At 41.2% G+C, this 12,013-nt stretch overlaps 1 protein-coding gene across 1 annotated transcript in view; it reads left to right on the top strand.

Moving 5' to 3' along the window:
• IRS4 (insulin receptor substrate 4) overlaps positions 1–11,303 on the top strand; it is a 194,200-nt gene extending 182,897 nt beyond the window's left edge. Inside the window, exon 2 of the mRNA XM_044057201.1 lies at positions 7,891–11,303. The gene's annotated coding sequence lies outside the window, so the exon portion shown is untranslated. The remainder of the gene's footprint in view (positions 1–7,890) is intronic.
• Positions 11,304–12,013: the final 710 nt, after the last annotated feature.

The raw sequence follows: 12,013 nt of genomic DNA on the forward strand, positions 1-12,013 counted from the left end.
ACGTGGTCCGGTTCTCAGTGAGACACCTATGCAGTCCCTGACTACCGACGACACTTCCTTGGCGGTGTCTTCTGTAACCGAGACCGCAGGTACCTCGGCCCTTACTCAGACTACAAACACCGAAGCCACTGTGAGTGTTGAGCCTCCTAATGTGGACAGGTCCACTTCCACCCAGGGTGTCTTTAGGCCTTCATCTTCCTTTTCCATTAAGGCCTTTACTAAGTCCAAATCAGCCATGCATCCCAAGAGGCCTGTTGTTCAGGGCCCATCCCCAGGCCCCATGCCTAAAAAGCAGATGCTTAAAATGGCTGAGGATTTAATTACTCTTAGCAGGGGTTCCCAACCCCCTCCAGACAAGAGACCCAGAGTGGAGGAAGATTCTCCCTCTTCTGAACAGGGCTTCATTTTCGCAGAACATTCTGATGTAGAGGAACACTCGTACTCTCCTTATGAAGATTCCGATGCAGAACAGTCCATTCCTTCTTTATCTCCCCCAGAGGATTTTTCTTTTGGGGAAACCTTGCACACCTTGAGGGAACACTTCCATTGGGAAGGCCAAGACTTTTCTGATTCCAAGAAAAGGCTTAGGGAATTTCTTTTGTTACCTCAACACAGACCTCTGGCTATACCTCCTGTCTTGGACATACTTGATGATGTTTACTCGGAGGCTTGTCTTAATCCGGATTCCCTGCCTCCTGCCCCAGTCAAACCTGATAGGTACTACAGAGTTCCTAACTCTCACCAATTTCTTTTCAAAAGCCATAATGCTGACCCTGAAACCATTTCTCAAGGCCCCAAGGGAATGAAGGCCTCTATAGCCAAGAATCCACTACCTTCCGAAAGAGAATCTAGATCCTTAGAAAGGTGGGGAAAAAAGGTATACACCTCGGCCACCCTAGCCATGAGGGCCTTAAATTGTCAGTTCCATATGCTTAAATATCAGCAGTTTCTGTTATCACAATTAAGAAATAAAATGTCTCAACCTGAACAACCAGATTTGAAGGAATTGCAGGATATGATGCATAGTGCAGAACAAGTGGGTAAACACACCTTACAATGTTGCTATGATGCCTTAGAGGCCTCAAGTAGAGCTGCTGTTACAGGATCAGTCATTCGTAGACATGCCTGGCTTAGGGAACAAAGCTTGCCTGATCATGTTAAAGCTAAACTACTAGATGCTCCTTTACAAAAGGATGTACTATTTGGTACTAATGCTGAGGAGATACTACGGAAAATGGAAGAAAAAGCTAAATCTATGCAAACTGTCAAGGCTTTTCTACAGGTACAACCACCTCGTTTTAGCAGAAATTGGGCTTCTAAGAACTGGTCCTTTCCAGCCACGGACAAGCCCCAAAGAGGTAGATACAGGCGCTCAAGGGGCAGAGGACAATCTCAAGGATCATATAGAGGCAGACAATGGCAAACTCCAGCACCAAGAGGTGGTGAAGACAGTGCACAACAATACAGAAAACAGACCCAATGACTTCCTCCTTTTCATGCCAAGCAAGTCTCAGCTGGCAGCTCCCTTGGGAGGAAAGCTGGCATTATTTACAAGAAATTGGCATATTATCACAACAGACAAATGGATCCTGGACATTATAAACAGAGGCTACAGATTTCATTTTCACACTCTTCCAAAAATGAGAGGCATGCCAAACCTGTCACACAATCAAAGGGCAGAGGCACAAATACAAATTTCAAAACTCATGGACATGAAAGCTATTCAAGAGGTACCTACTCACGAACAAGGTCAAGGTTTTTATTCCAGACTATTTCTGGTACCAAGGAAAGGAACCGACTGGAGACCCATTTTGGACTTATCCATCCTAAATACATTTCTACTGCACCAAAATTCAAGATGCTCACATTACAGCAGCTTCTTCCCATGCTGGGCAAGGAGTTTTGGCTGGTAACATTGGACCTCAAGGAGGCATACCTGCATGTCCCAATCAGACAAAGCTGCAGAAGATACCTCAGATTTCTTGCAGGTTCAATCCACTATCAATTCTCTGCATTGCCCTTTGGCTTATCTACTGTGCCCAGAGTATTCACGAAATGCCTGGCATCAGTAATTGCCTACTGCAGACTTCAAGGGATACAAATTTACCCTTATTTGGACGACTGCCTGATCCAAGCGGACAGCAAGCACATACTTCTGGAACATCTGGCTTATGCAACACGGTTACTGAATTCTCTGGGATACACAATCAATGAAGAGAAGTCTAGGCTAACACCATCTCAGAAAATAACTTTCCTGGGTGCCAACTTGGACACAAACACCCAGATGGCCTACCTTACGCCAGAAAAACAAGGGCAACTAACTCAGTACTTCAAAATACTAGCAAATTGTACCATGCTTACTGCAAGGAAAATCCTGCAGGCTCTGGGCTTCATGGCATCTTGCATTCTTTTAATCCCATGTGCAAAGTTGCACATGAGAAAACTTCAATGGTACCTAAAAAACCTATGGTCTCAACACAGCCACAGTTTGGAAACAATAATACCAATAATTCCATGTCTGCAAAAGGAATTTCTGTGGTGGGCTCAAGCATGTCAAGCAAACACAGGTCTCCCATTCTGCAAGCCTCAAGCAAATCAAGTCATCACAACAGACGCCTCAGATTATGCCTGGGGGGCGCACATGACAGGCAGGTGCATTCAGGGCAAATGGTCCCAAAAGGAAAAGCACCTTCACATCAATCAAAAAGAAATGCTAGCAGTGATAAATGCAATTACAGCATTCAAGGACCTCCTGCATCCAGGACAATTATTGATAAGAACAGACAACACCACAGTAATGTGGTACATAAACAAACAAGGAGGAACACATTCATACCCCCTGTGCAGACTAGCCATGACACTTTGGAACTTGGCTCTGGAATGGCAAATCGAACTTCAAGCACAGTACTTGCCAGGTTTGGAAAACACGCTGGCAGACAATCTAAGCAGAAATATGACAGATCCGCACGAATGGAAGTTGCATCCTCAGGTGTTTACAAAGATAATCCAAGCGTGGGGGAGGCCAGACATAGATCTCTTCGCCTCCCACAGGAATCATCAATTGGAAAAGTTTTGTTCAAGGACCTTTCATCCAAAGGCCTGGAGAGTGGACGCCCTTTCATTCAGTTGGACAGCATGGACAGTGTACGCTTTCCCACCTCTGCCTCTTCTGCCCAAGGTGCTCTTGAAAGCAAGAGCAGACAGACCGAAGATGATACTGATTGCTCCATACTGGCCAAGACAGCACTGGTACCCACTCCTGAGGAGCCTAACACATAGTCCTCCCTGGCCTCTACCTCTAATTCCTCTTCTGCTGACTCAGCACAGCTACAAAACTCTTCACAGTCAGCTGAAAACACTCAATCTCGCTGCATGGAAAATTCCTTAACACCACAACAGACCCTACTCCCCAAAGAGGTGCAGGACGTCATTCTGGAGGCCAGAAGGCCATCTACTAGAAAGGCTTACTCCGCAAAATGGAAACGGTTTTGCTCTTGGAATGAGAAAAAAGGCCAGGACCCTAGAAAACTGAATTTGTCTCAGGTATTACAGTATCTAGCTGAGCTGCTGAACAGTGGACTTTCATTTTCCTCCATAAAAATCCATGCCTCAGCCATTTCTGCAGAATTCAACACGGATCCACCGTTATTCTCTCACCCACTTGTAAGACAGTTCCTCAATGGGGCTAAGAATATAAGACCACCAAGGAAACAACCAGTGCCAGCCTGGGATCTTAATTACTTTCTGGAAAAATTAACATTGCCTCCCTTTGAACCAGCTGCCACAACAGATTTGCAATATTTGTCCTGGAAAACAGCTTTCCTTCTGGCCATTACCTCAGCTCTTAGGGTTTCAGAACTACAAGCCCTCGTGGCTGTGCAGCCCTTTCTCATCTTCCATCAGGACAGGGTTTCCCTTCAAACCAACCCGTCATTTATGCCTAAAGTGGTATCCAGGGTAGCTTTGAATCAAGCCATACACTTACCTACCTTTTACCCCAATCCTCAAAACAAATGGGAAAGGCTGCTACATTCCTTAGACATCCATAGACAGCTACATTATTATTTGGACAGAACAAAACCTTTCAGGAAATCAGAACAACTTTTTGTGTCCTGTGCTGTAGGAGCTCAAGGGAAGCCTGTTACCAAACAGACAATTTTAAAATGGATAGGCCACTGCATACGATTTTGTTACTCCTATCATGGGAAATCTGTCCCTACAGGCAGCAGATCCCACTCCACCAGGGCCACAGCTACCTCTTCAGCCTTCCTCAGAGGAGTTCCTACCAAAGATATTTTGGAGGCAGCCACTTGGAGTTCTGTGCATACCTTCACAAAACACTACCACCTGCCTTTATATTCCAAAACTAGTGCAGGCTTTGCCACTGCTGTGTTGCAGGGCATTCTGGCTCATCCCAGTTCCACCTAGTGCCTACCACCCTGTGCGTAGCTTTGGGATTCCACCCATATGTGATTACTGCAGCTGTATGCACGATTAACATAGTACAGTTTTGTACCTACCATAAATGTAGATGTTCGAGTGCTAATACAGCTGCAGTACAGGTTTCCCTCCCTCCTTCCCCTCTTGGTAAAGGACTAGTGGCTAACACCTCCTCATACAACCTAATTTGGGTTATCCTCCTATGGTGTATTTGCTTGCAACTACTGTCTTTTGATTACATTGCATTGCTTGAATATATTTATATATATATATATATATATATATATATATATATATATATATATATATATATATAATTTATGTATTGCCTTCCTTCTGGGGGCACCTGACATCTGGGGCAAGAAAGACTGAATAATATGGCGTCGGCTGTGTCTTGTATACCCCTGTCACACTGACGTCAGGAAAGAAAGCGACAACAACCGACGCCGGACCTAGACTTTGGAATTCGGCCGACCGAGGACCCGCCTGACGGCAGAGAACCCATATATGATTACTGCAGCTGTATTAGCACTCGAACATCTACATTTATGGTAGGTACAAAACTGTACTATCTCTCTTGTCAGCTGTTGTTATGAGTTCTTTAGGAGGCTTTTCAGGTCCACTGACCAGAATACGAATCCAGTGGAGGACAAGATCCACATATTTCAGTCATTCAAATGTTTGTGATGGTGGATGATACCAACAGTCTCTCTCTAGGAAGGCACGGCATGTTCCTCCTTCTACAGTGACATTTGTCATGGAAGCATCGAACCTGGAGTAAAGTAGTATTACAGTAGGCAGTTCACTTTTTCTGAACATCAGTGGAATTCCTACTGTATAGCTAAATATGGGAGATGAGCACATTTCTTCTGTTCCTTCAGATCTTCCAGGACTCCTTTCTGTCAGTAGTCCTCACCATACAGACAGACTTTATGGCATTTGTATTGTGCATCATAAAATAAGTAGGAACTTGATTCTACTCCCTATATCAGGAAGCTGTGAATGTGTGGGAACTGGCCAGTTTCAGCAACCATTTTCTGCCTGCAGTTCACATTCCCTGTCAGAGAGACTGTATAGATGCCTGCTCTTCCTAACATGTGATCTTTCTGCTTCTCGATGCCAAGGATGCCCTTTCAAAAGTAGAAGCCATGTTACAACCTTTTGACATCCCTGATCCATCGAAACTGCAGTGATTTATTTTCTGTCATCCTGTCAACATGATCACCACCAAGGGATATATACTGTAGCCTGTACATTTCCTCTGTTCTTCTGAGGGTGAGATTGCTATAGAAGATGAAGCTTTACAAACCCAAAGTCCTCTTCAGAGCTTCCCTAATGGGTCTTCTGACCCTGTGATGCAGAGGGATAAAGCCTTTACTGCACCCCAGTTGACCAATGTTCATTTAGCAGCATAGGGACTGGAGGGACTGGGCAAGAGAGGATGGAAGTCTGCTTCAAACACCAGTTTGCCCATCATGGATGAGAAGAAGACTTGTTTAGGCTCACTGTAATAGCATTAAGAGCCTGGTGAGCTCTGTGTTACTTGGCCATGAAGTTACACATGTGCAGATGTGTGCATGCATCTCTCAAAGGCAGCAATTGCAGGGCTTGCTAGTTTGTTGTGGTGGGGGATTAGTTCACACTCCTGAGCAGCAGTTTGATGCTGCACCAGCATCCTCAATCTCCTCAACAGCCCTAGACATGGGTCACTTTGAGCCCGGGGGGGGGGGGGGGGTGTGTCTGTGGTGGGTTCAGTAAACCTGATGACTGAAGGCAAGAGCTATAGTGGCAGCTGGCTGTCAGCTGCAGGGATGGAGATAGGGAGGAATAGCTCCTTAATAGCCCTGGTAGGTTTGGTGCCATCTTCTCATTATCTTCAGACTCAACTACTAGAGAAGCCTCTCTTCTTGAGACCAGTGAAAAACACATTGCATTATCCATTGAGGATGTTTCAGTCTGTCATTTCCTGTGGCTTACTTCCTGTCTTCTCTGCTTCCAGTTGTTGCCAGTTATTCAGCCTATTGGGGAAGAGTAGCATCTGTTCCATCTTTGTCTGAAAAGTCTAATACTAGAAAAATTATCAGGACAGATGCTTGCTTTTTTTCCTCCCAATTTTGTCTGAGTCAAAGGGGATTTAAGGCACATTCCTATCATTTGTCTTCACCATGTACTGCTTAGCTGGTGTCTTTGATTCTGGCCTGAGTTAGTTTTCTGTTAAAGTGCACATAGCTACCTCAGTGAATTTTCACCAAGGATAAGGTGGTCTGTCCTACTCACCTTTAAAAGTCACTCCCAAGAATTTTTTGAAAGGAAATTTCCTGTCAAGGCCTCCATTACATGACCAAGTGCTTCCTTAGGATTTGTATTTTGTTTTGTAAAAATTAACTCAGGCCCCTTTAAGCCAGCAACTGTCATAATTTACGTTTCTTTCTTGGAAATCACGTTTCTTCTTATCAGTCATTTCTTCCAGGAGAATTTCTTAAATTACACGATGTTCATCATACTGATCACTGCTGCAGTAACCTTAGCTCATGTATTGGTTATATCCTGTCAAGGATATAACAGTCGGTCAGCTTCCAAAGCTTAAAGGCACCTTCCACCATGTGCAGCCTGAACTGAGCTGCAGGATGTACAAACTAGGCTGTCTGTCTATGGTATATGCCAATATGATGTATACTGTTTCTTTGCTTAAATTCTCATGAAGCTGCTAACCTGCTAGTAGCACAGGCTGCCAAGCCATTCTGCAGACCATGGACCACATACTGCATGACAATGATTTAAGTGACTAATGTGCCATCCACCCTGCTTATAATATGCAGGACAGGCTGCATCTCTGACTAAGACTACCGTCTGATATGGATAGGTTGATGTCTTTGTCAATATATTGTGGTGGGGAGTGCAGGACCTTCATATGTTTTCTGTAGTTGCCCCAAAAGTTTTTCTTGCAGGAAACAAAAAAGATACAGCGACTCAGTGTATTAATTCTCAGTCAGTCAAGAACACAACATCCTGAAATGTGCTTAAGTTTATGCATTGGCTGATGCATTTATTGTGACCAATGCCATAATAAGTTCATAGCTAAGTAGTTTTTGGTGCTTTATATTGAGTCTTTATGCTGACATACATATTTTGCACAAGTATTAGTATATGCATTAAGTGCAGTCCACATTTCTCATTTTAGTCTGTTGAACTGAAGGTAATGTGTTAATTTTTATCTTTGTATCACTGTTTGTGCATCTCTTTTAAAATGCAGGTTATGAGATTTTGCTTTTTTAACATTTTCTCTTGTTTACATTGGTGATTTCTTTGAATGTACTGAACTCTGTAAAATTAGCCATATATCCAGTATGTGCTTTATTTAGCAACAGTTGGAAGCCTATGTAAAGAAAACTAGATCCTGCCCCCCCCCCAATAAAAATTGCTAATTTTTGTATGTATTTTTCTCATTAGGCTGATTGTATTGCCATGGAAACCGCCATCAAGCATAGAAGAATGAGTCTTCAGCTCCTCATGTGCCCAGGCTCCACATATTTTCGGAAGCCCTGCAGAAAAGCCATTTATTACAAGAAGCTTCACTTGCTTATAACCAGCAGACAATAACATTTCAGAAAGACAACAGAACCAACCCCTTTTCAAGTCATCACTAACTCCATTTGTTGCTTCCAGATAAGCGTTGGTGAATATATAATTTTACGTAACATATTTTGCTGGAATTGTAAAAATGGCTGTCCGTCCACATGCTTTTGGGGTGGAGAGAATATGCAGTGACTTTTTCAAATATTCAGACATAATTTCTTAAACAACAAAGGATAAGCTTGATTACTGCTATCCAGAACCATTTTCACATTTTGTCACGGTGAAAAAGCATCGATTCACTATGAAGAAATGTTCTGAAATGTTGATGCTTTGTTGTTTTTTGCAGTCAAAAACTATTGCAACCTCTAAGAAACTGTACATAAAATGATGTATACACACATTATTTAATTTTTTTGATTGTGAAGAATGTTGTTAAGCTTCTTGTAAGTGCAAATCAAGAAGATTTTATGAAACAAAAATGTTTCCTACAGTTGTGTTGCCATCTGAATGGTGCATTGTTATTTCAGTGATAAGTAGCACATACATGTCATAAAGTTTATGACACAGATGACTGTACATTTATTAAATAGAATTAATGGGATATGCAGGGTATAACTGAAATCTGAGGTACTTTAAAGTGTTTTTTATTTTGTGTTTATTTTGTTTGATTGGTGCACTGTTAACCCGGACATCTTATTTTTTTATGCTTGCATGTCAAAGAAAAGTACTCAAGAATTGCAAGTCTGTTTACACATGAACAGCATTTTGGGAAGAATGTAGTAGCCCTGTCATACTCAAGTCATCATAATACTAGTTGCAGAATACACAGTGGCCATAAACCTCATAGTGGCCCAAATAATAAAACTAGTAGCAGCCCGTGTCATTGAAGATGGCAAGTGGAAAATATTTTTTTTACCTTGTGTCTGTCTGAATCAGTGACTCAGGAATGGATGGAACCTTTATTGTGTTCCTGTAAACACCATTTGTTCATGGGGTTGGAGTTGAGAGTGTTGCATGGAAATAAATATGCATACAGGCAGTTCCCTTTTGTGGCATCTCTCGATCATGTGATTCTTGCACTGTGTCAGGCAGCACAGATGTTTATGCAGAGTTGTTGGAGCATTGGCTGTTGGCCCATTTCCTATGTAGGCTCTTGACTGACCATCTCGAGGTATAACAAGGCATGTCACAGGTAGAGGATTAGGGTAGTTCTTAGGGAGAAAAGAAAGGCAGGTTAGAGATGGAGAAGCCATTTTCTACTTTTGATAAAGGTCATCCATGTAATCTACTTGAAGGTATTGCTCGACTGTTCCTCATTAAATCCATAGTGGACTGTTCATTTCATGTGGTAGCAGCCCATATACTCAAAATTAAAGGTGAACAGCCAGCATTCATTGGGCTAAGCCAATTAGACAACAGCTCAGAGAGTTTGCAGAGAGGTGTAATTGTCTGCCTGTTTGGCCACTGTGTTATCTACAAACAGTGGTCTGCTCAGCAGCTCACAATGGTCTAGATGCTGACCACATAGAACCCATATGTGAAGAATAATTTTCAGGCTGCTTCATCCACTCGGGGGTTTCACTGTAACTACTGGATGAAAACAACGGTACAGTCCTTTCTTCACGTGTGAAATATTAACAGTGAAACCTGATATTTTCTCATTAAACATAAAATTTAGCAGAGTTGAATTTGTACCTGCAGTGTCAACTAGGACTTAAGCAAATGTATATCTGGCAAAAATGCAGCAAATTCCCTTTGTAAGACTGTTTTGTGGTGTGATGTTGTCTTTCATACTTTTAAAATTTCAATGGCTCTTGCATTGTAGAAGACGTAAAAGGGTACTTAAGAAAGAATTTGAGTATACTGCCCAAAGCCTTGGGTCTCTGTATAGCACAATGAACCACAGATGAAACATCGTTGTGATATTTTGTATTTATATATGTCTTGAAGATACAGTCCTGGATATAATCAGACCATTAGAACAGTGTACTCACAGTGAATCTGGTTTGGACCACCAGCTTAAAAATGCCAAAAGGTTTACCATACTTAAACATGAGCTGCTGCACAACTGTTAAAATAATACACAGTGGTAAACGTTTCAGTGCTTCTATAGACTGCAAGATTTTTAAATACCCATTTGCGTTATGAGCTGTCTTGTTAGCCTTAAATGCACAACCCATTTTTTTTGTGCATTTAAAAAATTTCAAAAGTTGCTAGCCCCTAAAATACAGGGTTTAAAAGCACGTACCAATTCTGCACTTTCCTATATTTCTAAATGAAGTGCAATTGCTTTTTACCTGCTTCTTTTTCATTCATTGACTGAATCATTGCATTGATTAATTTTAACTTAAGGAAACTAAATTTTGCCTTTAATTTGCACAACTTTCACATGTCATTGTTAGGCTTTATGCAACCCATAGTTTTGGGTATGTGGTAAGGAAGTGATGAAATTGCAGCACCAAAGTGTTTCCCTTTTATGTGTAGTACCTCTGTTTAGGTATGCATTCATCATCCTGTTTTTTTACAATTTTTGTAAGCTTTGCTGCCATTTGTTCATAATACACTAACATTACACATTTCTAAAGTTTCATTTTACTTATTGTTCAGATAAACCTAAAAATTACTTTCAGTGTTTTCAAGCATGTCCACGGTACACTGATTTCACAGTTCTACAGTCCTTCAGGATGCCATTGTACAGTATACAGCACTGATTTAGTTATAAAAAAAAAAAAAAAAAAAAAGTCTGATTAAATCTTGGTAACCTCAAATGTTATAAAATGACTAACAGGTACGGCATACTGAATATGCAATTTTTTTTAAAAATAATGAAATCTGTGTCTTGGTTTACAAAGCAAAACTAATTTATTCAGTATTGAGCTGGAAGTTATTTTTCAGAGGATGTTAAACATATCACTAAATATATATTAATCTTCCAGCCACCGGTTAATGCTGCTGTATAATATAAAAATACCAATGATGGAACAGTGTTTTTTGTGTCCTGTAAATTTGGTTTCATAACGGACATATTGTTATTTCAGCTGTACAGACTAAAGCGTAATATGGTTGATACTGTTCGTTATATTTGCTATTTCTGCTCCATAAATCTGTTTAAAAAGAGAGCTAATATATCTGGCTGTGTCTTCCACTGTAAATAATGTTGCTTTGTTTTTCTTGATAAATACCGCTTTTGTGGTTTTTGGGAGACTGGCTTAAAATTCTGTATAATGTTTATATTTATCTGACTTTGCTTTCCATAGAGCTACTTGCAATAAATTTGTGTTCATGTACACCTGTGAAATGGTCTTTCATTTGATTTGATGTAGTCCCTCAACCCCCTCCCTCAGTTTTTCACTGCTTGCTCAGGTTCTGCCTTAAAAAGGCTTTAATAAAACAAATAGTACAAATAGGGCTGAGCTATCGTTTGCTAACTTGTTTTGAGTGCTTCATTTGTCTTTCTTGGGTTGAAGGATGCCCACAAGCTGAGCGATTCTTCCCATACTTTTTCATTCAAGATCCATGCTTATTTACTTCTCTATTGACTTGACCATCATTTTGAGTTATGTATATGCTAATATTTTTTCTGTACCTCTCCATTTGAAGAATTCATAGTAGTAGTCATTTTTCTTTCCCACCTTCTTTCTCAAGAGGTTGTAGAAGTTAAAGAGGGCCTACCACCATCCTGTCTGACAGAAAGTCCTCCAATCAGTCTGAATGCTTGTAATTAAGCAATAGCTATGTTGTGAAGGCTTCAGCCTGGTTACCCAGCACTGATGGTTAACACCCACTTCTGAAAACAGCTGCAGAATATGGACTCTGAGTATTGTTATTGTTGGGCACTTTTTCTAGAAATCATAACCACTAATGTCTTCCAAGGCGTTAACTAGACAGGCAAGATGTTGACATGACTGTAAGAATTACCAGAAGGTGTAGTAACCTTCTTCAAATGAGTAGTCATCTATTGTTTTGGTTAAGAGTTTGAGAGCTTCCTAGAGTGAAT

Source organism: Protopterus annectens, chromosome 15.part0, assembly GCF_019279795.1.
Source record: "Protopterus annectens isolate FY-2018-M chromosome 15.part0, PAN1.0, whole genome shotgun sequence".
NCBI classification, from domain to species: domain Eukaryota; kingdom Metazoa; phylum Chordata; order Ceratodontiformes; family Protopteridae; genus Protopterus; species Protopterus annectens.